Source organism: Chinchilla lanigera, unplaced genomic scaffold (assembly GCF_000276665.1).
Source record: "Chinchilla lanigera isolate Chin_1 unplaced genomic scaffold, ChiLan1.0 scaffold00069, whole genome shotgun sequence".
Taxonomy (NCBI): domain Eukaryota; kingdom Metazoa; phylum Chordata; class Mammalia; order Rodentia; family Chinchillidae; genus Chinchilla; species Chinchilla lanigera.
In genome coordinates, this window is record NW_004955470.1 from 4,940,878 (window position 1) to 4,964,896 (window position 24,019).

The window sequence follows — 24,019 nt, forward strand, 5'->3', positions numbered from 1 at the left end:
GAACAACCATGTTGTTTGCCTATTTTTAAAATAAAGTTATTTATTAATCTGTTGTCCAGTAGTTTGCAGATATTTTCTCCTGCAGTTTTCCTTCACTCTGTTATTTCCTTTGCTGTGCTAAAGCTTTTTAGTTTGATATAACCCCATTTGTCAATTTTTGCTTTTGTTGCTAGTGCTTTTAGGGTTTTGTCTGTCTTTTTTGTGTGTGTGTGTCTTTTTTTTTGTCTTTTTGAGCCAGGGTCTCACTATGCAGTTCAGGCTGGCATTGAGCTCACTTCATAGCCCAGGCTGGTGTGGAACTCGCAACGATCCTCCTACTTAGCCTCCCAAGTGCTGGGATTACAGGGTTGCGCCACCACACCTGGCCTTAGGGTTTTATCTAAAGGTTTTTTTTGTTTTTTGTTTTTTGTTTTTTTTGGTCCAAACCAATGTTCTGAATCATTTCATATTTTCTTCTAGTAATTTAATAGATTTAGATCTTACATTTAAATCTCTGATCCATTTTGGGTTGATTATTTAATATGGTGAAAGATAAGGGTCTGTTCCTTTCCTCTGCATATGGGTATCCCAGCAACATTTGTGGAAGAAACTTTACTTTCTCCTGTTATGTTCTTGCTGCCTTTGTAGAAAATCAGCTGGCTATAAATACATGGGTTTGTTTCTTGGTCCTCTATTCTGTCCCATTGGTGCATGCATCTGTCTTTATGCCAGTACCACGCTGTTTTGGTTATTATAGCTTTATAGTATGTTTTTGAAATAAGGTAGTATGAGGCCTCCAACTTCTTTCTTTTTGCTCAGGATTGCTTTAGCTGTTTGGGACCTTTGTGGTTCGATACACATTTTATAAGCATTTTTCAGTTTCTGTGAAGAATGTCATTGGTATTTTGATGACCTGTTTTACTTCCGATCAGCCATTCATGACTTGCTGCAAAAAGTATATATAGTTTTAAAGTTATCAGTTAAAGCATAAGCCGATTAAAAGGGTGGGGCAAGCTCCTGTGAGTGCTGTCCCTTTAAGAGGTGGTAGATTGGAATTAACTTGTTTCGATTCCAGTAACCTTTCCATAGGATTACTAGTGTACACTTACTGGGATGCCGTGAGGACTGGGAAAGGCTCTTTATATACCAGGAATCGAACTCAGGACCTTGCACTTGCCAGGCAGGCGCTGTGCCACTGAGCCATAACCCTGGCCCTAGTCAAATATCTTTCCCAGGGTAGATACTAACCTCTTTGGTCAAGAGAGACGGTAAGCAGTGGGGGGTTGTGCAGTAGTGAGGGCCTTGTGTGGGTGGGTTGCAGACTCCAAGAGAAAGGATTCCTTGGTGGCAGCAGTTCCAGTGGAAATGGCTCTGGTACTCACATGATGGGTAAGAAGCATCTAGGTTTTCAGGGAAATCTCAGTTGGTTTCTCCTGGGGGGTCATGTTGGCCTTTTGCATGGGGTCTTGACTATGGGCCCTCCCTGTGTGCCCCAGATACTAATGCCTTATCCAAACAGGCCGCCCTCTTTGGTGTGCAGATCTGTCTTCCTTACAGTGGCTAGCATGGACCCAGCCCCTCCATAGCAAACAGGGCTCTGGGCTATAGTGGGGGTGACTCATACCCAATAGGATTGGATGAGATGTTCCAGACTTCAGGGCAGTAATCCCTGTCATTCCTTGGAACTGGTGTCACAAGATTGGATTCCTGTCACATACGTACAGGTTGTCTGTGCTGTAAACTGGGAAGGGCTGCATTGCTGTTTGTTGTGACCATTTGCAGTCCATGGCGCAGAGTGTGACCCTAACTTAATGGACTTACTGTAATAAAAACATGGCCTATTTTTACCTCGTAACCTAGATTTCACTGCACTCTATATGCAAGGCAAGCTGGTAAACATTTGGGGCAATAAATGGGAATTTGGTACATGAAAGCTGTTTGCATCTGCTGCTGAGGCTGGCCAAAAGTAAGGGTGACTAGCCTTTTTAGGATTATAACTGTTGACTGCATTGCTATTTTATAAAATAACCCTACAACAAAATGAATCTCACTGTGCTTGAAAGATCCTACGAGAATGTACTCACCCTAACCTGGAGTCCAGGTTAATGTGAAAATGCAGTCTGGAAAAACAGGTCTGTGACCGAGCTTCCATTAAAAGTATCCTTCCTTATTCTACGGCTGAGCATTTGAGGATGCTGACGTTCCGCACCATTGGCTATAAGTGGGGAATGGTGAGATTGTTGGGATTACATATGGCTGCGTATAACTGAAGAAAAGAGGGGGGTCGTGGTAGGCATTTGTCTTTCCTGTTCTGGGCGACACCCTAAACTTTTGTTTTTAGTGACTTTTGCCACAAGTGTGATCGGGGCACCCACAAGGCACAGAGCACGGTAGAGTGTCAGGGCCACCGAGTGCACAGGCAGGGCTTTCCCTGGGGCCTTTGGTCCCTTGGGTGACACACTAGGTGGCTTAGGTCTGGATTGGCCCGGGGAGCATGTTCACCTCTAGCCCAGCAGTTGCTGCTGCTGGGGGAGTTAACACTCCGTGTGCCTGGTCCGGTGTGAGAGCAGGTGCACAGCGCAGGTCCCCTAATGGGGTTCAGAGAGCTGTTATCAGCAGGATGGGGCCAGTGCTGGGTGGCTGGCTCACCTGTGCCCAGGTTTGGGAGCCCTTGCACCCTGACTTCCTCGGCATGTGACTCCTTACAGTAATCCGTTAAGGGTCTGGGGAAGCCATGCTCGAAGTGGAGTCTGCTGCACTGCACTTCGTAGGGAGCGTGGAGTCCCACAATGCATGCACACGCGTGAAGCTCTCCAGTGTTCTCTGGGGACGTACCCTGTGAACACTGTGGGTCTGGGGTGTCAGAAGACTTAAGTGTCCTTCAAGACAGGGACAATAGCTCAGTTTTCTTTGTCTCTCCAGAGTGCCCCGCAGTGACTGGCATAAAATACGTGTATAATCGGTGACGGTGGCATGAATGAGTGAACAGAGGCACTCTGTCATAGCCATAGTAGCAAGACAAGCGTCAGCTTCTTGGCGATCAAGCCGGGGTTCAGTCTTCCCGAGGAGGGTGAGCTCACATCAGAACCCCGTAGTACAGTTGTTGCCCCAATAGGTCATCAGCCGGAAACCAAAAGTGACACCTTGTCCTGCTGTGCCTGACAGAAGCAGCGACCTTTTCTGTCCTTGGCTCATGAGCTGGCCACCTCGCTGTTGGGAATCTGGGGGCTGCTTCTGCTCCTCTGGGTCAGAAGGTGCCAGCCCCTGGCACCTTCTGCTGCTGAGGCTGGGGTTTTGTTTTGGGGTTTTGTTTTTGTTAGTTTTACCAACTTAGAGTAGGTCTCCCCCATGTATACGAACGTGTGCAAATGTGTACAAGTACTAAGAGATAAAGAGAAGTCTTGAAGTGCAGTGGCACTCAGAAGGGTGTGCTGCTTCTTGCCTGAGTTTTGGGGAGCACCATGGGGCCCCATGGGAGGGTGAGTTATGGGTCAGGAAGGGGCAGAGGCTCCCCTGGGGGTTTCCAGAGGAGGAAGGGGCTGGGGCAACAGGGGGAAGAGGCTTGGGAGAGGCAGCCGGGCCCTTTGCCAGGTCTGGCATTTCATTCATCATGCCCTGGAGGGCCCTCAGACTTTAAATTGTTTTTCTTATATCTTTATTATTATTTTGAACCACAAAAGCCATTCCCTAGTGCTTTCATGGTTTGAGGAGCTCCTTCTCGGATTGTAATTTTTTTTATACCCATACCTGTGCTTTAACCACAGAGTTTTGGGGACTCGTGAGCCAGGATTTCGATTCTTGTCCCACTCAGAATGTCTCTGCAGACTCGGGGGCCACAGCACACTGAGCCCCGTGTGGCGATGGATCCCAGGGTAGGTGGCCGCAGTGCCAAGAACCAGGTAGGGCATCGCTGGTGCCCACGTTGTTGGAGGTAAGGCCATGTCTGAGGAGTGATAGAAGTGAAAACCAGCACTGAGGAGGAGGAAAGTTCTACACTTTCCAAGGCCCCCATAAGCAGCGTGCCAGCCGCTAGAAAGAGGAAGCACTGGGGTGTAGAGAACCCCAGAAACCCTGTTCCTGGAGGCAGCAGTGCTGAGCTGCCCCCGGGGCTCTCCCGTCCGTGACACAGCTGGCTGGCAGCGTCTGTGGGCCTTGCCTCCTGGAGCTGCACTCTTCTTGTGACCGTGGGGCCTTCCTGTGAGGTGGGCGCGGTGCAGACAGCAGGGCAGGCCCGCTGGCCGTGGCGGCTGGGACGGGTGGTCTGGTCGGGAGAGGTGAGGCGGGTGGGCTTGTCTTGTGACTCTGCTAAACCATCCTGTGTGTGAGGTCCCAGGACTGTGTGACTTGAGCCTGGGCTTCGTGAGCCAGTTAGTGTGGTGATGCAGCAGGGAGGGGGACCCAGGGGAGCCGAAAGAGTGAAGGGTGGAGAGCAGGGAGGTACTTGGTTGCAGGGTGGTGGCCCTCCTTCTGATCCTCGCAGCTCGTGACACTGCCCCAGAAAAAGTCCCCTTGACACCCTGTACCCTCTTATTAGTGGCTCTGCATTGATGTCACTTGGTGGACTTTCCCAGGCCCTCCATGCTGAGCTTGATTGGACAAATTTGCTAACATTCTGTTTTTATGTTATCTTTTCTAATAGGCAACATTTTCATAGCTTAAAAATTTTAAGGTACAGCAGATGTGGTAAAGTCTGTCTTCTGCCTCAGCCTCAGCTACCCAGATTCCCTCTGTGGGAACACTGGTGCCAGGTGCTTCTCTGCGCATGTGCTAGCAGACGTGTATTTGCATTGTAAAACACTGGGCACCCTGGGGTCATGCCGCACACTCACTGCGCACCTCGCCCGCCCTCTGCACACCTTGCCCTCTCCCATACTGTCTGGAACCCAAGGAGTTTTGCGTTCTGTTGTCCAGACGCATGCCCTGCCCCTGCCAGGCTGTGCCGTGGATTTGACTGGTGTGCTCTGGCTATGTGTTAGGCCCTCCCAGCCTGTACTTGACCTTGTGTCAGCTCCTTGAAAGAGTCTGCGCCTCCCCAACCCCGCCCCCCAATCCCCCGCCTTGCTCTGTGGCCTGGGCTCTGGTCGGAAGGAGTGAGCAGGCTGAGATGACATTTGGAAGCCCCCCATTTAATTGTGAAATGGCTCGTAACTTTTCCTGTGAATGGTGGAAAGCAGCTGATAGTTAGATATTATTCGTAATACATCATTAAAACATTGCCTTTTAGTTGTGCACAGGTCTTGTAAACCCCTTGCGTCCTTGGCTCCCAGAGACTGTCTTTGATCCCACCTTCAAGAGCCGTGACCTGAGGGGCTGTCCTCTGCCTGCCCCGCCACCCCACAGAGCCGAGCCATGGGGGTGAGGGCAGGTGGTTTACGGGAGGGACCTTTCTAACAGCCAGGACCAGAACTGCATGGGCTTCCAGCTCTGATGCCGCCTGGCCCAGGTGGCTCTGGCTGTGCCCTCCCAGTATGCCAGGACAGCCTGGGCAAAGGCATTGTAAACGTTTATAGAGCTGTGTGGGATGGTTACGTTCAGGTACTGGTCTCCAGGTGGCATTGCGGTTTATCCCGGGTCGAATATGTGAAGTTAGGTCATCTGGGGCAGTCCTGGGGACAGAAGACTGCTGGGAGGCTGTTCCCTAAGGACTGGGATGGAGGGGCTCCCGGAGCACACGTGCTCACGTATTCTCATTCACACGTGTAACAAGTAGTTAGGGGCACAGGGAAGGCCGCTGTTGGTGAGCTGGCCCTGGGACTGCACCAGAGAGCAGTGTAGGATAACCTCCCAGAGCGTCCCAGGCGTGAGGCTCCTGTGGGGGATAGGACGGCAGAGCCCTGTGGCTGTGTGTGCAGGGGAAGGCCTGGCAGACTGCAGGCACTGGCCTGGCATCAGCTGTATGCCCTGCCAGCGGCTGAGGAGTACTGAGGTGTCCCTTCTTGCCTGGCCATGGCTCACTGTGCACACCCACACTCACCTTCCATCCCTGGTTGCCTCTGAGTGAACCTACTCCTGGTGGGAGGCCAGAGAAGAGTGAGCGCAAAGGAGCCAGCTCAGAGGGCCAGCAGGCGGCGGCATTTAGGAGGGGAACAGGGTGCCACTTTCTGTTCATTTTTCTCTGAACCGCTCTTGAGGTTTTGAGGCTCCGCCCTGGGCCCTTTGTGGCTGGTGGCTGCAATGGTTTGGTGGAAGGGACAGTCACCAAGTCATGTGCAGGCTGGGGAAAGGGTGGAGTCAGAGTGGCTGGGCCCTGGGGCCAGCACAGCCCGGACACCGGAACCAGTGGGGATAGAGGAGGGTAGGGCCGGAGGGCCGCCAAGGTTGTGGGTCCTTGTCCTCAAAGTAACCCAGAGGAAGCTGAGGCTGCAGTCTGCACGGGGAGGCTGAGGATGAAAACTTGGAGGAAGTGGAATTATTGCACATAGTGGGTCTCAACACTTGGGCTCACCCTCAAGAAGGAAAGTGGAGGGCTGAGCATGTGGAACAAGGGCTGAAACAATCAGAAGAGGGCTTTGGAGGGAGAGAAGGACCTTGCATGAAGAGATGCTGAGAAGCAGTTTGGAGGGTCAAACGCTAGCACTCTTTGCTTGGCAGTCTGTTCTTTGCCCGTGTGGGGCCTGGCAGGACGGAGTTGCAGATCTCACATCAGGAAGCCAGTGCCAGCTTCTTTAGCCGAGAAGGGCTTTTGCCATTTGTATTCGAGCAAGTGGTCCGGCTCACAGCCCGCTATCTACTCCATGAGATCTCGGCACAGGTCCTATCATGAGATAGTGGGGTGAATTACATTGGATGTTTAGGACAAATACTTGTGGCAAAATCATGTTTATGTGTGATGAGCTGAGAGTCCTTGTGCAGCCTCAGCAACACTCCTTTTTAGGTCAGAATCAAGTGAGACAACCTGCATGAAGGAGCTCTTGTAAGGAGGGCACAGAGCTTGTTCTATAGCATGAGGCTGTAGTTTTCCACTGTGGTCCAGAGAGACCTGGACTCTGGCAGGACTTGCCCTTCACTACTTGGGATTTCAAGCGTTTCTTCCATGTGCCAGGCAGTGTGCTGATTGCGTCAAACTAGCTTCCCATTTAGTGTCCTGCGTTCACTGCCTATGGCTGCTTAGCAAACTTGGTAGTTTAAAAATAACAGAAATGTGTTTGCTCCCCTTCTGGAAGCCAAGAGTCCAGAATGGATGTTAGTGGGTGGGTTGAGGTGTTGGGAAGGCCATATTCTCTCCAGGAGCTTTAGGGGAAATCTATCCCTTACCCCTTGTGGCTTGGTGGTTGCCTGTGTTCCTTAGCTCATGGTCCCAGTAGTAGTCAGCTTTCATGTTGCTGGACACAGTACCTGACACCCACAGTTTAAAGGAGGACAGGTTTAATATGGCTTGTTTTAAGGGGTCAGTCCATGGTCAGAGTGCTCAATGGCAGAAACATCATGATGGACGGTCATAGCTGAGCAAAGATGCTCAGTGCATGGTAATTGGGAAGCAGAACAGGGAATGGGTGACAGAAAGAAGAGACTGGAGACCAACATAGATTCCAAAACCATGCCTCCATGACCTACCCAAACACATACCAGAGGTATGCATCGCCAATCCCCAGGCAGAGGCCAAGGGGAGTTGTAAATTGACATTCTACCCTGACTGCACCAGCTTCCTTCTGCCATCTTCAAAGCTGGCTCCATGACTTTGTGACTGTTTACCTGTGCTTCTGTCATATGACCTTATTCTCTTCTCTCTGGAATCTCTCTCGGCCTTTTATTAAAAATAAGAACATTTGTGATGGTATTTAGGGCCTACCACGACAATCTGAAATAATCCCTGCATTTTGAGATCTCAGTTCAATCATGTGGACCCTGTTTGCCATAAAAGATAGCACACAAGTCGGGTGTGGTGGTACACACTTGCAGTGCTAGCACTTTAGAAGACTGAGGCAGGAAAAGATCACAAGTTTGAGGCCAGTCTGGGCAACTTAGTGAGACACTGTCACAAAATAAAAATAAAAAAGGGCTTAAATGTAGTTCAGTGCAAAGGCCTTGGGTTCAATCCCCAGTACTGGGGCAGGGAGGAGTAGCTCACAGTCTCCGGGGATTAGAGCACGGACATGGGGGCTGTTATTTGTCCTACCACGCTTCACACCAGCCACATGAGGACTGACCTGTTCAACAAACAGTAGATAAAACGAGATGCTGAGACTGAGCAGAAGCCATTTCTCTTTCCTTTCTTTCTCTTTCCCATTTGGGTAGGATATTATGATGTTGCTGGGCACTCCCTTGATAAAGAGATAAATCCCTGTCATTTTCTTGTGTTGTTCAGTGATCTGAAAAAGGAGAGTTTCAGGGTCAGATGCATTGGTTGTGCCTTGCCAGGGACAGGGTTGAGCTAGTGCATCATAGTTTCACTCAGGCCAAGTGGTATTGGACAGCTGCCGCCTCCTCATTTGTGCATTGACGATGAACAACCTTCAGGCCATAGTGAAAATTAGACTGGATCATATGGGTTTAGTGGTGGGCAGGGATGGCCCAGCAGGGGTCTTTGTGGGGTTTTCATTTCCTTTGATTTCTTGTCCCAGCCAAGACATCACATGGGCAAGGCCAGGTGACTCACAAGATAGATGGTATTCCTGCCTGAAAGAATCACTGCGTTTATTTACTTTTTGTGGCCTGTGGGCTTGAGCTCAGGTGTGTGGGGGAGGGTCTACCACTGAGATACAACCCCAGCCATTCTATTTTATTTTTTGAGATAGGGTCTTGCTGGCCTCCATTGATGATGCTCCTTCCTGAGCTTCTGGAGTAGCTGGAAGTACAAGGCTGTCTCATCACGCCTGTCGCTCATGTGTTCAATATCTGATCCCAGGCAGTCTAGTAGAATTCCTGCCCTGGGCTGTGAGAGTCAGAACAGAGATTATAAAACAGCATTATAAAATTTGGAACTGAAGATGTAGTGGGAAGAAAAATAGTTTTCAGTTATGAATATGTGTATACTGTATATTTATACATTAAAACAACTTGATGAAAATTCATAGTTGCGCATGTTCCCAAATCCATCCTGTCTCTTCTGCTCATCTTTTGTATCTCTGACTGCCCCAGCTTGTGGTTACAGGTCACTGAAGTCCCTCAGGTGGTGGTCTCAGGTTACTGAAGTCTCTCAGTTGCTGGCGTCCAGGGCCCTGAAGGAGCCTGGAGGTCCCGCTGTCTCCTTGCCAGAGTGCGGAGCCTGCCTCCTCATCTCTGAGCCACACACTTGCCCTTGGTAGCGCATGGCTTCTCCTCCTGGCTCAGAGCTAGCGTCTGTGCAGCCCTTGGCTCATCTGCTGGGCTTTGGACTCCCTCGGGTGCTGGCCATGGGCCCAGACCCGCCCTATATCCACCTTGCTGTTCTCTCTCTGTGTCCTACCCTCCCTGCAGTGGCTTAGGAAGGGACCTTTCCTTACCGTGCATTTTAATTTAACTCTTTGGTGCATTCACTGTATGCCAGGGTCTGTGGCTCGAAAGGCTGATAGACATTCCCTGTCAGGGATCCCAGGCCCCAGTGTTTTGAAGCCTCATTGGGTGCTGGTTGCCGTGCCCCTTCATGGAATCCTCTGAGCACCTGAATGGCAAATGCCTGTCCTGCCTTGCAGACACAAGCCTGAGTTACAGAGAAGTAACCCAGCTGGTCAGTGGCGCAGCAGGAGCCCGAGGTCTTTTCAGACACAAAGCTGTCTCGTATCTACATAGCAAGTAAGGCTCATCCAGGGACCGACCAGCCATCAAACCCCAGGAGTGAGAGGAAGGGACCCACAGGTGATAATGTCTGTCTGTCCTTTTTTATGAGAACCCTTTTTCGATGTCTCTCTCTCTTTTTGCAGTGCTTGTCTCACACTTGTGTATAATCCTGGATTCTGGGATTACAGGCATGTACCACCACACCCAGCTCTAGATAGCTTCTCAGTGGGCTCTTAGAATACAGCCTGTGAGCTGAACTGCCCATGAGTTCAACCTCACCTTTGTGGAATTCCAGATCTGAATTTTACAATTATTTATGGTGCTTAGCTTTCCAAAGCAGTGAGGAGCCATGATCTAGTTTAACAGATAATAAATAACTCCAGGTAAGTCTCAGTAAGGAAAACAAAACTTTAAAGGTGTTACCAGAAGAAGTGTTCTGTTTTAGATCAACGGAGTCCCCCAGCAGGCTCTTGTGTTCAGAGGTGAGGCTTTGGGAAGGTGCTGAGATCACAGGGCTCTAACCTTCTTGATGGGTTGACCCTGATGAGTTCAAAGCTGAGCTTATGTGCGGTCAGGAGGTGGGGCCTGGTTAGAGGAATGGGTTGCTGGTGGCGTAAGCTGGAAGGGTGGATTGTAACCTGGAAGGGTGGCTTCTTGTCCGTGGCCCCTTTCTCTCTGGTTTTTTTCCCCTTTCTCCTTCCTGGCTGCCACGACGTGAGCAGCTCTCTTCTGCCACACCCTCCTGGGTAAAGTCTCTGCCTCACCACAGGCCTAAAGATGGACCAGCCGACTGTGGGCTGAAACCTCTGACACCATGAGACCAAGGAACCCTTTTCTCCCATAGGTTGCATGTGTCAGGTATTTCGTCCCAGCAACAGAAGGATGGCTAGTACAGGAGGGAAGTAAAGGACGGAAGGGGCATAAAACCCAAGCCTGAGTAGATCTGTGCAGTGTGTGGCAGGTGAGTAGCATTTCTGGGCCCAGGACCTATGGGCCGTCCGTTGTGGTGGTTCTGTTGATCTAGAGCCAAGGAGGCCCGAGTTTGGGAAGGAGAAATAGCGCACTGTTTGGGTGAAGGATAGCAGTCTTTGAGCCCCCGTGGCCGTGGTTCACAGCAGGGTCCCGGCTCCAGCTGAGGCCAGATGCAGAGCTCATGGCCCACACTGAGAACCAGAGAGAACCCAGGCCAGGAGGCCTCCCAAGGCCATGGCTGGGATAGCGTCAGCCAGAGCAGGGATGAGCCAGACAGCCTGGGAAAGGGGTGGTTGGGAGTGGAGCGAGAGCTGGAGGGCGAGAGCAGGGTTGCAACTTTGTCCACTCTGGCTACCATCTCAATCCCTGGGGCTTTGGGAAGCAAACCCAGGCTCCCCACCCCTCCCAAGGCTAATCACTGTAACCTGGGGTGGAGAGCGGCAGCACCTGACTTTTTCTCATTAGGTGATGCCAGGTTACAGCCAGGGCGAGAATGGTGGGCTGTTGAGGTTCAGAACTTGTCTCCCGATCTGGACCAACCTCATAGCTCTGTGCCGTTCACTAAATGTGAGCTTCAGGGGCTGGGGATTTAGTTCAGTGGCACAGCACCTGTCCGGCAAGCGCAAGGTTGTGAGTTCGATTCCCGTACCAGAAAAAAAAAAATGTGAGCTTCAGTGCCCTCCACCTCCCAGAGGCCAAAGATGAGAAGCCAGGCGCCAGGGAGGGTTTCATGGCAACAGACCCCTTGTTGTGACTGATGGGAAAGGGCCAGCTGCAGATGACCTCCGTGGTCCCTCTCCCTTCACGGTCCTACCTGATAAAACAGCAGCCCTGGCCTACCACTTCTCAGCACAGTGGCATGTGGCTGGCCTGAGAACGCACCACCATGGTTATGGGCTTTGGAGTTATGACCACACAGCTCCAGCAAGCCACTGGGAGTGCTTGGCACTCGGTGTATTTCCCTGCTCTCCGGAGCAGGGGTGGTCCACTTTTTAATAGAGAGTCAGCTAATTGATATTCCAGTCTTTATGGGCTGTGTCTTCTTTGTCACAGCGCTTTACTCAGCCCTGCCGTGGTGGCCCAAAGCACTTACAGACAGTATGTAACAATGGCTGTGTGCTGGTCAGACTTCAGTTTACCAAACACGTAGTGGGTGGGATTTGTTCCCTGGACTGTAGTCTGCTGACCTGTACCAAACTGTGATTTCCTACTTTCTCCTGAAACCCTTGGTGTCACTTGTCTCTGCCCTAACCCTGACCTCACAGACTTCCACATCCACCCTCCCTCTCTGTCCTCCACCCCAGCCTCAGGCTGTCAGCCCGCCTGGTCCTCCTGTGTGGTATCCCTTCCTTCACATGGCTCACTTGCTCTTAAAGCTTCTATAGTCTTGGCTCAACTGTTGCCTTTTTACCAGGCCCACCCGGCAGCTGCACTGAACATGGCAAGCCTCGGCCCCTCCCCATTCCACCGGCTGTCCTGGCTCTGGCAGCTTGGTTGCCATCTCTTGGTTGCTCTCATCATCAAACCGTGATGTTGGCATGGCATGGACCCACACGAGGCCTGATGCCCAGTCCCCTGTTCTCAGATTTGCCCGTTGCAGAGCAGTGGCTGTGTTTGCGGCAGAAATCCTGAGTGACCTGGCCAGGACTTAGCCACCTTGGGTGTGTGGTGCAGCCAGCTGTCTAGCACAAGTTGAGTCCTGGGAAAGGGGACCACTGTGGAAGAAGCCCCAGCAGCGTGGAGGGCACTGTCTGCATCCCTGAATGGCCTCTGACCCCTGCCTGCACCAGGAGGCATGGCCCACTGCCCTTTGACCCCTTGTGGGGAGCTTTAATGGGCAGAGCTCTAGCAGCAGGAGCAGACGAAGAAGTGGTGGCCAGTTGGGTGGTCACTTCTTGGACTGCTCCGGTCAGCTACGGCTCAGTGACATTACATTCACTCCCCTCTTTGAATAGGTTTTCATGTGGTTGTATTTTTGCCAAAACTTTACTAAGCTGTAGTTGCAGAAAGCAGAATGGCTTGGGCCAAGGTTTTTGATTTGAGGTCACAGTGTGTGAGTGTGAATGTGTGCACGTACCTATGTGTGTTTGTGTGGGTCTGCTGTGGACAGCTACGGTGAATGATGTCCTGATCAGGATTTTTTGGGAAATACGAGGTCCTCATTAATTTTTTTATTCTGTGTTGGAGAAAAGAACGATGAGCCTAAGGGGTTAAATTTTTTTGAGTTTTCAGTATATTTTTTTTTAATTTAAAACCTGGCAATATCACTAAGCTATTAGAGAAAATGTAGAATTAAAATACATAACAGGTGGGAGTGTGTGTTTTTGAAGATACACCTGAGGTTTCCATGGTATCTGCGTGTGTGTGAAATGTTGCTTTAGAGCCATCTGAGCATCCTACTCACTGGTGGGTGAACATGAGCTTCCCTGGAATGGGGGCTCAGCCCAGGACCCAGGGGCCAGGTCCAGGCGGTGTCTGCTAAGTGGACTGCAAGAGCGGATGAGCTGACCCCGCTGCGCTGCAAGCCTTCTTTTCCCTTTTTTTATTTAGAATCCCATAAATGCTGAACGTCCCATGTTATTGTTGACCTTGTTGGCGGATTTGCTACAGGGCTCTGGCACAGCTAAACAGACGGATCCCCCAGCAGATGTTCTCTGCTGGCCCTAGCACCAGCACTCTGGGGACTGTGGGGAGGGTGGGAATGGAGGAGTCCAACCCTCGGGGGAGTGCACCGCCCGTGCCCACAGAAGGAGATGAGTTGGTGGCAAGGGTCCAAGGGGCCAGGCCACTGTGGCCGCACAGGATGAAGATGTGTCTCCCATGAACAGCTTTACCTCAGGGGCTCATCTGTCCTCTGGATGATGCCTTCCTGAGGGAGAGGCCAAGGAGCACGGTGTGTCACCTCCTGCAGCCCCAGCCTGGGCTCATGCTGGCAGCGGTGGACCTTCGAATTGAGAAGTCCTCAGCTGAAAGCAGCAGAAGGAGCGGGGAAGTGATGGTTAGGGTTGGAGTTCCTGCTGTTTCAGAGGCGGGAGCTGAGGCCTCACTCTCGTCTCTGCCTTCAGCTAGGGCCAGAGCTGGATCCCAGGCCGGGAGCCCCGTGGGATGCCTGGCGGGGCGGACGTGGAGGTGCCTGTGTGAGGGCTTAGATGTCCATGGTGCGTCTGGTGAGGCTGTCTCCCAGCCCCTGATTCACACACAGAAGGATGTCTTTGAAGCATTTCCAGTTAGAGTTTGTTTCTTGCTTTGCTGTCTCACCCTCTTTGTGGTGTGGAAATACCTTAGCTTCAGGTTTCAGGAACCCTGTGCTTTGAGGAACCCTGTGGGAGGCGAACCCTTTACCCTGCAGGCACCCTCCTATTGGACCTGTCCGGGGCTCCTGCTAGGCCAGCAACAGAGGAGACCCAGACCAAGCTCAGACCTAGCGTGTTGGGGTACCCCGACCACCAGAGGCAGACCATCCAACCCGCTGCCATCACCCCAACATCCTACAGCCCCTGCACACCTTACCATCCCCTCAGCCTAAGGGAGATGCCGGAAGATCAGTTCCATCATTTTATACTCATAGCTCTTTTCCTCACTGTCTTTTTAAATGATCGATATTATTGTAAAAAGCATTTTAAAATAATCTTGCTTATGCACCAAGCCCTTCTGGGGCAGTGGGGAGACAAAATTGATTGTTCTGCTTTCTTGTGATCATTTAGTAGCAGCTCATTTGGTCTCCTTTAGTGGCACAGCATCGTGCTCAGTGCTGAAGTGTTCGTGCTGACGATGATTTAGTCCCTTCTAGTAAGAGCCTGGGAGGCAAGGATTTATAGGGAATTAAAAGGCTTTTTTCCATTAGGACCACAGAGGCGAATGTGTCACAAAGAGGAGAGGGGGTTTATTCCTATCTGGATGAGAAGGAAGCTTCACTGGCCAATTGCTGTTTAAATTGGCCGTGAAGCCTGTATTAGCTGTTGTTATGGTTTGGGGCTTATTTTGCAAGGGGAGACAATATAATACAGGACACATATTTGACAAGATTATTTATAATAGTTACCCAAAGAATGATATACAAAAGAGAGTGCAGGAAATCTGTCCACACACTATAGACCAAAAATCCAGCTGAGAGCCTGGATCCCGAGATAATGTCCTGCATGAGTCCAAGTTAAGACCTAGAGCTTATAACAATGCCTCCCACAAATCCAACTGGAAGCCCAGAGCCCATAACAATATCTTATGCAGGCCTGTTTCATGGATCTGCGCTGGGAAGGCCTAAAAGTCAGTGGTGGAATCCAGAAAGTCTGTGCCAGCGGGATGAAGGATCTGTGCCAGCAGGCCGAGGGATCTACACCGGAACCAGGAAACGACGCTCAGAAGAACCAGAGCTCCCCCGAAAGGTACCACAGCCATTCTCAGCAACAGTGAGGTCCCGAGCTCCTCCAGTGATCAAGACAGCCAAGTTCCCATCAGGGAAGCCAATGCAGCAAGCTTCTCCCAGGAACCAGCAGTGCACCATCTTCCCCTCTGGAGCCAGGAAGTGATGCTCAAGGTGAGGACGAGAGCTCCCCGAAAGAAACTGAAGCTATTCTCAGTGCCAACAAGGTCCCAAGCTCCTCAGAGGATGAAAACAGCTAAGTTTATCAGGAAAGCCAGCATGACGAGCTCCTCCAAAAGAACCAACAGCTCCTTACATCTTCCGCCAGCTCCCAACAGTCTCTCTCCTCTCCCAACAGCCTCCTTCTTCTTCTTCAGTTCTGCCTCTTACGCTGCTGGCAACAGTTCCCAGGTGGGCCTCCCCCAGCCAGCACCACGCCTACTCAGTTCAGCTGGGGGTTATAAGTTGACCACCACTTGTCAGTGCACTACGGCTGACAAAATTCCTGAGAAAAGCAACGTGAAGGAGGAAGTATTTCTTTGGGTCAGCTGTGCTGTTGGCCTGTGGTGAGGCAGATATGTCGTGGTGGAGCAAAGCCACCCTCACCTCGTGGTAACCAGAAAGGAGAGGGAGCTGGAGAGCTGGTGCTGGCAGCGTCCTCCTGCTTCTGTTCCATCTGGCTCCCACTCTGGGACGGTGCCACCCACATTCGGGGCAGTCCCCCGCCCTCAGTTGCCTGTCCCACAGGCCAGTTATCGCTAGAAACACCCTCCTGGCACACCCAGAGTTTGGCTTTGTTAATCTGCAATTAGGCGGATGGTCAAGATCAGCCCTGACAAAATGGGAATGGTCAGGCACACGAGAGCAGGCAGGATACTGCAGGCGGAGGAGCAACCTGAGCCAGGCTTGGAGAGCCGCCTCTGGGGCCTGGAGAAGCAGCCTGTGGGTGTGGTGCACAGGGAGCGAGGACAGGTAGGTGGGCCAGAAGACCAGCCTGGTGACCCGTGCGCTGTGTCCTCTTTGTGCTCAGAGCACCGTGGACAGGGCAGCAGCCCCTGAGGTTGACGAGTCAGGAGAGCCTGTGCTGTACCCCGGTTTGGGCACAGGCTGGTAATCCCAGCACTCTGGGAGGCTGGGGCCGGCAGTTTAGAAAAACTTAGCGCGATTCTTTCTCAAAACCACAAAAAAGGGCTGGGGATGTAGCTCACCGAGAAGGCCCTGGGTTAAATCCCTAGTACTGCTGAAAACAAATGAAAAAAAATCGGGCTGCATTTCAGGTACCTAAGTCATCTCCCCAGCTGTTTTAAACTCAGTTCTTTGCCAGTAGAGCTGACAGATGAGGTAGCAGAGGCAGCATAGATCTTGGATAAAGTGAAGTCATAGGTAACACAGGATGAGGATATGGTACAAAATAAATTTAATCTGGCTAAAATGATATGGGAGATTTAGCAACACATTGAACTTTCTATTTTTAAATTTCAGCCATCAGTAGATCCCCTTGAGGCCCTACTAGCCAGGAGAGATCCTAGTAGCCAGGAGAGATCCTAGTAGCCAAGAGAGATCCTAGTAGCCAGGAGAGATCCTAGTAGCCAGGAGAGATCCTAGTAGCCAGGAGAGATCCTAGTAGCCAGGAGAGATCCTAGTGGCCCTGGGGTATGTGGGGAAGGGTAGAGCTCTGCAGCTCACGGCATCCTGCTTCCCACACCTGGGGCCACGCTGAGGGGAGCAGCACCCTGGGTGGAGAAGCACAGGCCCCTGGCAGGCTGGGAAGTGGGCTGTGTGTCCCCAGGTTGCCAGTAATTCCACATAAAGGTGTGGAGTGGTTATAATGGTTTTTATTTTAATTTTTTCCCCACAAATACACTTCCTTCTCATTTGTTCACTAGGGCTAATCCACAAATGTTTATTCTACCCGCAGTAGTCCAGATTTGATGGCAGAATCTTGCTGAAAACACAAAGCTTTGTTGATAACAAGTTTCCTTTGCAGTGACATTTTGCAATGACATTTCCCCCTTAATGAAATGAGTCAGGCTTGCCACCTGAAAATTTTTTAACCTAAAAAAGAATTTTAAAGAATTTAATTAGAAAACTAGACCCATGTTTATCACTGTGCCCTAAACTAAAGTCAAAATGGATCAAAGTTCTAAATATTCAAACAGAAACACTAAATCTGGAAGAGAAAGTAGGTAGAAATCCTGAAAACACAGAGGCAGGCAGAGAGTTCATGAACAAAACCCAGACCTCATGGGAAATACTTCAAAGAATCAACAACTGGGACCTCATCTTATTAAAAAGCTTTTGTACAGCAAAAGAAATGAAGAGAGTAAAAAGACAACCCACAGAATAGGAAAAAATTTTAGCCAACTGTCCCTCAGACAAGGACTTCTATCTAGAACATATGAAGAATTGAAAAAAATCAGATCCCCCAAACTCAAAGACCCAGTCCAGAAATGGGCATCTGAAATGAATATACATATCTCAGATGAAGAAATACAGAAGGCAGATAAATATATGAAAAAAATGTTCAACATCTCTGATCATTCAAGAGATGCAAATTAAAACACCACTGAGATTCCTCTCACCCCAGAAAGAATGGCTGTCATCATGAAATCAACCAATTACAAATGCTGGAGGGGCTGCGGGAGGAAAAGGAACCTTTCTCCACTGTTGGTGGGAGTGCAAAATAGTGCAAACGCTGTGGAAATCAGTGTGGAGATTCCTCAAAAAACTAGGATTAAAGGTCCCATTCTACCCAGCTATTCCCCTTCTGGGTATCTTCCCAGAAGAATTAAACATCATACCACAATAATATATGTGCACTCATGTTTATGGCAGCATAATTTGTCATAGCTAAATCCTGGAAACAACCCAAATGCTCATTGATGCTTTTATAGGTAAATGGATGCAACTTGAGACCATACTCTTAAGTGAAATAAATCAGACTCACTTTTGTGAACATTGTATTGTCTCCCTGTGTGAGAAACTGAAAGAGAAAATAAGGTCTAAAATGTACAATAGATAATGAAATGGGAAGAAATTGTTCAAAAGGAAAAAGGAACTAAAATGAGTGAAAGGGGAAAGGGTAGAAGGGAAAAAGGAAAAAATGCGAGTCAGTTTTACTGTTAATGTCTCTCAGTTCATTAAAAAAGGTTTGTACTGATATCATTTGCAGAAATTTTTATGCCCACAGCTTGTGCCCTGAGCAACTGCATGAAAGATAACAACATGCAATGTATTAACTATTGTTCTTCTCCTGTTATTTTGTTAGGAAATTTTGTTTTCTCTTTTATCCATAAAATAAAAAAAAAAGAAATGGTTCACCCGGTGATGAGAAGTCATATTGTAGAAACTTTATGGGAGTTGGAGTTCCTGGAATTTGCACTTTGCTTCTCAGGTGTTAGGTTACTCCTAGCTTTGGGTCCGGGATTGCCAGGCCACGTAGTCTAGTGCATTTGTCAAACTAACGCTGAGTGGCTTTTCACTTGCTCTGAAACACAGCGCCGCTTTGAGGAGTGGTGGCATCTGTCCCCCAGGAGGGCCAGCGCAGGAGCTCCTTGGAGCAGGGCCCCTCGCCCGCTCGGATGGCCCTGCGCCTGGGGTGGAGACCGCCACACCGTTCTCATTCCTCTGCCTTCGTTGCCCTACTTGGTGTCCCTTTCCCTACGTTCAGTCTCAGAGGCTCTGAGAGTCGGGCAGAGCCCTGTAGGGGAGGGAGCCAGGGCAGGGCTCCTGGGGACCCAAGAGGTTTTCCCTGCACACCACCACCTCAGAGCGGTCAGGATTGCCTTGCCTGGCTTCCTGTTTCCAGAAACGCTTGAAGGGCCCTCCAACGCCTCTCTTCCTGGCTTGGGAAGACAGTGGGCTAAGTTTGTACTTTTAATAGATAATTGGCCTTCATCCAGGCCTCTTTCCTGCTGTAAATTTTCCCTGTTCCTTGGGTACTTACAGCCCCTTCCTGGCTGACCCATTGATGTGGCCTGGGTATTTCCAGATTCCTTTTTCTGTTGAATAGAAGAGCCCCAACGTCTTGGGACTGTCGGAGTGGCTTCGCTCTAGTGTCAGCAATAATAGCAGCAGACACCTACCTAGCGTTTCTGTGTGCAGGGTACATTTATAGCGTTTAAATGGTCTTGCTCTTATAGTCCCACGAGAGATGTGGGTACCCATTGCACAGAGGGGAGGCTGAGACGCAGCAGGTTCAAGGTGTTACCCTGGCTGGGTGTGACTTGCTATGTGGCCGTGCCGGATTGGAACCCGAGTGACCTGGCTACAGAGACTGTGCTCTTAATACTCAGGCTGGGTGAGGCTGAACTGCCCGCCTCAGGCTCACTCCTGGCCCTTTGTCCTGAGCAGGTCTGGTGGCCCACCGTGATTTTTCTGCCTAGATTGGGGAAACCATGGCCAGTAAATCCAGGACGTGGCAGGTGACTACCAGGAATAGCCTCATGGCTATTCTCTCCAAGCTCTCAGACACTGTGCTCCCAGACTAGCCTGATGACAGGTGGTTCACCAAGGTCTCCATTTCCGGTCTAGGCCTGTTTTTGCTGTGATCACCCCTCTCCTGCCTGGTGTCCCCAGAACCTGTCAGCATGGGCATTGTGGGGAGCGACCCCTCTGTGGGAGAGCAAGACCACAGAGACTTACACCTCTAGTCGTGGCTGTCCTTGTTCAACCCAGAGGTCAGGAGCCCAAGGAGTTTGAGGTGGGTTCTCCCTCCATCCCGTGCCAACTATTCCTCTGTCTTTCTCTGTCTCTGTCTGTCTGTCTGCCTGCCAGGAGATCACCATTGCATGAGGGAGGAGAAGCTCAGGGCTCTCTGAGTGGAACAGCTGGGCCCCCGTGGGAGGGGAGCTGCAGGAGTTGGAACGGAGAGAATGACTTTCAAGTCAGGCCTGTGAGCAGCCACATTACCTCTGAGGGCCTCAGTGTCCTGGTCCTCAAAATAGGGCTGGGTGGGAGTTGCTGTCTACAGTCCCCTCACCCCGTAACTTCGGTTACAGTGCAGTCCTGACCCCTAAACCTGGAGTCTGTTTAGTGGGAGCTGAGTTTGAACTCCCTAAAATAGGGGGTGCTATTTTGGACCCTGCTGTCTGAGAGAGATGTGTTTAAAGTTAGAGTGTACATTTTAATTTGCAGGTGTTTCTGTCCTCTGCCTCAGCCACACTGTGTTTAAGCCTTGGTGTCCTCCCCGCTCTGTCCCTCCCTCTCTCCCAGATCACAGCCCCAGGCAGGCCTGGCACACGGGCTCTACTTGGCAAAGTCCTCAGCTTGGTGGCCTCAGAATTAGGAGGACTCCTTGTTGGAGGCGAGGGACTGACCCCTGTGTGTCCAGGGAGCTTCGACAACAGCCTTCTGTTCCTTGACTCTTGTCTGGCGGACCTGGACCAGGTCCCTTGTCAGGAGCTTGAGGGAGTCCAGGGCAGGAGAGGCCGAGCCGGTGCCATAGCCTTGCCGTGTTCTCCCCAGATCCCCCGCAGCTGCACTCCAGTTAGCGTCCAGGCAGGGCAGGGCAGACCACACCTAGCTCATTTGTACCACCTGCCAAACACCAGGTCCTTCTCTCCTTGACTGTAGGAGCACCCAGAGGTCCTGGATTGGCAGGGTGGTACTTACGGGAATCTGCTGTGCTCCGGAAAGGGGCTTCTGTGTGTGCCTCGCGGGTGTCCCAGGTACAGTGCTTCACCGATGTGAGTTGACCAGGGTGCTCAGGACTGCAGGGGCCAGCCGCTGTGCCCCAGTGTCACAGGCCAGTTCTAGTTGTGGAGCCCTCACGGGAAAGGTGTAGTATGGTTGCGGCATCTGTGCATGGGATTGCTGGTTTGAACCAGCTTGTCCCGGCCTGGGAACTGGAGTTGTGACCCTGCTGTTTGTAAGCTGACAGTGTAGGTTGCTTCAGGATCTTCTCACGGGGGACAGGAAGCACAGATCCCCACTGTAGCACGTAGCCCACAGTGTTTATAACACAGAAAGGGCAGCCAAATGGCAGGAAACCGAATGGACACCTAGAATTGTCAACAAGGGGTCCCAGTGACTGTCTTTGTCTGATATGCAAAACAGCTTCAGAGGAGCTGACATGTACGGGCTTCTCAGAAACAAATAACAATTGCAAATGAAAGTACCAAAGGTAACAACAGGTGTGTTCCCCGCCCAGAGAGGGCAGTCACTTACATGAAAACCCAGCCCAGCGGTCTCCTTGGTTCCTAGGCGGCCGACCTGGATTGAGTTGGTTCCCATGGTGAGCTGGGGAGCCTGATATACCCAACCTGGGCTAGCTCCTGCCTAGGGCCCCTGCCAGGCTTCCCGCGTCAGCTGTCCTGTGGGCTGTGCGCGTTTCTAAAACTGGTCCCCAGACCCCCAGTACGTGTCTTTGTTAGAAAGCCTTTCCTGGGGTGCTGTTTTCTCAAGCCTTCGAAACTGTCTCCAAACAGCCCCCTTGGGTAGGGAGCAGTCTCCAGGGAGTGCTGCCCAAGGTCACGGCTGCCTGCGTCCCCACAGCAGTGCAGATGTAGTGTCCTCTAGCTGCTGCCCTCCCTGCCAGCTCCCAGAGCTGCCCTCAGCCTCTGCTCAGACCTGAAGCCCTTCGTTCTGTTTCTGCAGGGCTCCTGCTTGGGCATGTGGGAGATCCTCCTGAGAGTGGCTCCCCTGGGCATTTGACAGGTGCTGGGCTTTGTGCCAGGGGTTTGTCAAGGACCTGTGTGTTAATCCTGGGACAGCTGATGAGCCAGTTGTTACTCATTTCTGGTCTGCAGAGGAGGGAAGTCGTCTTAGAGAGAGGTGATTTGTCTCGATTTTTATCTGGTGCGCTGTCGTTAGTGCCCGTGGCACAGTATACTGCTTTTTGCTGTAGAAAGGACCGCCGTGTCACCCTGCCTTGTTAAGAACATCCCTGCCGACCCAGGGCTGCACCTGAGTTTGCTGTCCTTTGGGTCTCTTCTCTGTCTTGTGGCCCAGGTGTGTGTTGGTGCCCCTCAGCGCAAAGGAGCAAATGACTGAGGCTGCCAGCCTGCTCCAGTGCTTTTGCACACGCGCTCTCTCGTGTCCCGAGTTCACTCTTCAGCCAGCCTGCCTTGTTGCTCTATGTGGCCCCGCGTCCACGTGTGTGCGCCACTCACCCTGCACCGGCCTGGAGAGGGTGAGCAGGCCGCTGGGGACCCCTGCACTCCTCGGGCCTTCCAAGCCAGGAGGGCGGAGTGGTGCCACCAGTGCCTGTGGTCACGTGCCATTATGCTGCCGCTGCTGGAATCGCTGCCCGCTGCGAAGCAGCAGCCTATTGCCACTGTGCAGGGGAAGGACAGGAGACCCCGAGAGTAAAGAAGTGCCTGGGACCCTCCCTGGCTCACACAGGCGTGCTGCAGGGTCACTGCGGCTTACCTTTCCAGGCCGGCTCTCCTTGGAGTGATGTCCTGACAAAACAGAAGCTAGCCAGAGCACCCATGGCATTTCCCTGCATCTGGCGTGTCCATCCTGAAGTCCAGGGTGTCATTGCATGTCCCTCAGGGTAATCCCTGACCTCACGGAGAGGTGGGAAGAGAGTAGGAGGGTGGGGGAACATTGTGGGCCTGGTGTCACCCCCAAGTGGAGTGAGGTTGTCTAACTCTGACCTGGAGGGAAAGAAACTGTGCTTTCCTCAGAGCCTGCTGTGCCTGCTGCCCCAGTGCCAGCGCGGTCACTTGGCACACAGGGAACGTGCATCTCCTCACACCAGAGCTCTTTTGCACGCATGCTGGTCTCTTCGGATCACCAGTGGCCCCTGGGTAATCCTGGGCCCTCTCAGGCTTCTGGTTCCTTTAGGGAGCTGCACTTGGCTTAAGGTTGGCACAGGCTTTACCAGTCTGAAGTGGTTTTAGGTATCAGGATTCAGTTCTGACCCAGTTCTCCTTATAAAATGGTGCCACTTACATGAATCCTCAGGAAGAGATTTACGGACAGGGACTGTATTCGTTGTATCTTCACATGAGCCAGTGTAAGCAGGCAGCCTTGGACCGGGAACATTCCTAAGCATTCCACTCCCCCGGCCAGCTGGGCTTTGCCGAATCCCTGGAGGAGGGGAAGCAGCTCTCTGTGCCTCACTATATCTTCTAGTGATAAAAATGTTTACTCGGCCAAACTTTATATGAAAAACAATAAAAGTAATGTAGCCTGAGATATTTTTGTTGTGAGTACAGCTGAAACTACACACTCCTTCTATCTTCTCCAAGGTTACATTACCCTGAATTTGCGTTTCCTTATTTCCGTCTATTTGACTGTATATTTTGTGACGCAGCCTGCACAGGTTCTGTGCTGGGGACAGGAAGCCAGTGCTGCTTACTGAGTCTCACTTTCAGTCTTGTGAGGCCATGGTCAGAAACAGCCATTTCTCAAAACAGGCTTCTGTGTGCGCAGCTGCCTGCGTGGTTCATGTGGCCAGGGCCCGGTGGGGTGCTGTGGGGCCCCCTCTCAATGGATCAGGCACCGTCCTTGTCTCATCGTTCCTCTTGCCCTGCCCTCCTGACGGACATGGGTGCTGGGGTAGCCTGTCTGCACAGCCAGCAGGCAGGGCAGGCTACTCTGTGTCCATTCCGCTTCCTGGTTTGCTTCCTTCGAGCAGACTGTCCAGCGTCCCTGTGGCTTTACACCTTGTCATTCACAGGGCCCGGCAGCCCTGCCCTGAAGATGGCGACCTGAGTTGGCTCCTGTCCTTTCTTTACCAGGCCCCGTCCCACCTTCCTGTTAGCCACTCTGCCCCCGTAGGAGATTGGACAGGAAGATGTGTGGTCATCCAAGGTGAAGAAACTGGCTTTGCGCAGCGCCCATGGGAGTCCATGTATGTGTCCCGCACCCTCCTCCCTCAGCCTGTGCTTTTGCTCAGGACACTCCTGTCCCCTTACTTCCTCCCTGCCTCCTCCCACTCTCTGGAGCAGCTGGTTCTCCCAGGAGAGCTGGAGGCCTCTAGATGGAGTGGGCTTGGCGACCTCTCCTCCTTGCACTTAGGACTGTGCTGTCCGCTCCACTCTTGTCACTGCCCTGACTGTC

The 24,019-nt window shown here is 51.5% G+C and overlaps 1 protein-coding gene across 12 annotated transcripts in view; it reads left to right on the plus strand.

Annotated features, from left to right (window-relative positions):
- Positions 1 to 24,019, plus strand: part of Inpp4a (inositol polyphosphate-4-phosphatase, type I, 107kDa) — a 109,586-nt gene that overhangs the window by 10,310 nt on the left and 75,257 nt on the right. For 4 of the 12 annotated variants that reach the window (XM_013522723.1, XM_013522729.1, XM_005400715.2 and 1 more), the window contains exon 1: positions 10,535 to 10,636. The exons of 2 other annotated variants lie outside the window; for them this stretch is intronic. The gene's annotated coding sequence lies outside the window, so the exon portion shown is untranslated. Of the gene's footprint in view, positions 1 to 10,534; positions 10,637 to 23,788; positions 23,811 to 24,019 lie in introns of those variants that run through there. 6 more of the 12 variants (XM_013522730.1, XM_005400720.2, XM_013522728.1 and 3 more) reach the window with 3 other exon arrangements.